This window comes from Babylonia areolata, chromosome 32, assembly GCF_041734735.1.
Source record: "Babylonia areolata isolate BAREFJ2019XMU chromosome 32, ASM4173473v1, whole genome shotgun sequence".
NCBI classification, from domain to species: Eukaryota; Metazoa; Mollusca; class Gastropoda; order Neogastropoda; family Buccinidae; genus Babylonia; species Babylonia areolata.
Genome location: NC_134907.1, coordinates 16,475,994 through 16,478,493, shown reverse-complemented (window position 1 = coordinate 16,478,493; position 2,500 = coordinate 16,475,994). Strand labels below are relative to the sequence as shown.

General features: G+C 48.4%; 1 protein-coding gene across 1 annotated transcript in view; it reads left to right on the top strand.

Annotated features, from left to right (window-relative positions):
- Window positions 1-2,500, top strand: part of LOC143276441 (poly(rC)-binding protein 2-like) — a 183,144-nt gene that overhangs the window by 91,196 nt on the left and 89,448 nt on the right. The window lies entirely within an intron of this gene.

The window sequence follows — 2,500 nt, the reverse complement described above, 5'->3', positions numbered from 1 at the left end:
ATGATGGTGGTGGTGATGGTGATGATGGTGGTGATGGTGGTGATGATGATGATCGTGATGATGACGATGATGCTGATGGTGGTGATGATGATGGTGGTGATGATGATGATGATCGTGATGATGACGATGATGCTGATGGTGGTGATGATGATGATGATGGTGGTGGTGATGATGGTGGTGGTGGTGATGATGATGATCGTGATGATGACGATGATGGTGATGGTGGTGATGATGATGGTGGTGGTGACGATGATGATGGTGGTGGTGATGATGATGATGACGATGGTGGTGGTGGTGACGGTGATGGTGGTGGTGGTGACGATGATGATGGTGGTGATGATGATGGTGGTGGTGACGATGACGATGATGATGACGATGATGATGATGATCGGCAAGTCAGGGCTGTAAGATCCAGGAGATGATGAGAGAGGTGGGTGATGCTGTTGCTGTTGTTGTTGGGACTCCTCAGTACAGATGATGACCATTAGGATGACATGGAGACTTGTGTGGGTGCCGCCAGCTATTGGACTGATCAGTGCAGATGATGATTGTGATGATGATATGTATGTTGAGGAGTGTGTGTGTGTGTGTTGGGGGGGGGTGGTCATGTGTCTTGAGTGTATGTTTGTGTGTGCTTGTGTCTGTGTGTGTGTGTGGTGTGTCTTGTGTATTTGTATGTCTGTGTGAGCCGATATATATATATATATATATATAGAGAGAGAGAGAGAGAGAGATGTGTGTGTGTGTGTGTGTGTGTGGTGTGTCAGTGCGTACGCTAGTTGTACGTTCACTTTTCCGCTTACACGTCCACACAAGCACCCGCACGCGCACACACACACACACACACACACACACACACACACACACACACACATACACACACACACACATGCACGCACGCACGCACGCACATACACACCACTGATATGCTACTTACCTACCTACCTACTTTTATCAGTACTTTAAAGCATACCCCGTTCTATCACCATCATCATAATCATCATCATCACCATCAACACTTCACCCCCCTCCCCCCACCCCCCAGATCCCCCACCATTTCCCCCGAACAGCAGCCCTTCTTGGAAGCGAAGCACGCGGTTTTTGTTTGTTTGGTTTTTTTGTCAATAATTAAACTATCTATATCGTTCATACCTGCCTGTCCCCAGCCGCCGCGCCGCTTTTTCCTTTCATCTCCCTCTCTCTCTCTCTCTCTCTCTCTCTCTCTCTCTCTCTCTCTCTCTCTCTCTCTCTCTCTCTCTCTCTCTCTCTCTCTCTCTCTCTCTCTCAATCTACACCCCGCTAAGAAACAAGCACAGAGAGAGAGGTGTCTTTTCTCCACGGCTATTATACCCTGCTCCCCTCTATTCCCACCCAACCCCAGCCAGCCACCCCCGTCTCCACACACACACCCACAACAAACTCCCCCCCCCCCCCTTCCACTAAATACACACACTCACACACACACACACATACAAACAGCCGCAGATGGGGTGGTGGGGTTTTCTTTGAGCGGTCAGTTGTTGACCATCAGCACCCCCCACCCCCCTCCCCTCAGCCCTCCCATTCCCACCCTCTCTCCTCCCACACCCACCCACATCCCCCCCACCCCCCTCCAGTAGATACACACACACATACATACAGCCGCAGAGGGGAGAGGTGTGGCCGGGTTTTCTTTTAGCGGTCAGCTGTTGGCCATCAACACACGGGCCTGGTTAAAGCCAATAAACAGATCTTGATCTCTTGTTTTACCTTGCACACTACTTGACACTCTTGGCTGAAGAGAAGGGGGGGAGGTGGTAACGGGGTGGGGGAGGGATGAGAGGGGGGTATATATATATATATAGGTTGGAGAGAAAGAGGGGAGGGGTAGGGGGGGGGATGTTGGATGGATGGATGGATAGATGGGTGGATTTCTAGCCTGCCAGGTTGTTTGGTTGGAGAAAGAGAATGAATGAATGAATGAATGAATGAATCTTTATTTTCCAACGGTGAAGATATCAGCACTTCGGCCGACTTACACATCTGCCGTTGTTCTAAGAGACACACAAACATGTACGGATATAAATTTAGTTATACGGAATACTTAATACATGTATAATGTACGAGTATAACACAGCGTCAAACTGAGAGAGAGAGAGAGAGAGAGAGAGAAGGAGGGAAGGAAGGAGGGAGGGAGGGCGGTGTTTGTTGTTGTGGTTCTTCGGTTTGAGGAAAGAGGGTTGACAAAAATCTAAACTTTATAAAAAATTTTAAAAAAAACCTTTTTGGTGGTAGTTGAATCCTCTTTGTTTTTTTACACGACGTTTCGGACCATAGGCCCGTTGCCAAGTGATGAGAAGAGGACAGTGTGAATAGGAAAGCCTATGTGAGGAAAGGGTGATGATGTTTTTTTTGTCTTTGAAGAACCCTGCAGTCATTTTTGTCTTCTTCTTCTTCCCTGAAAGAGGATTGAGATCGAGAAGAGGTGGGGTCATGGGGAGTGACTGACCGTCTTTCACTT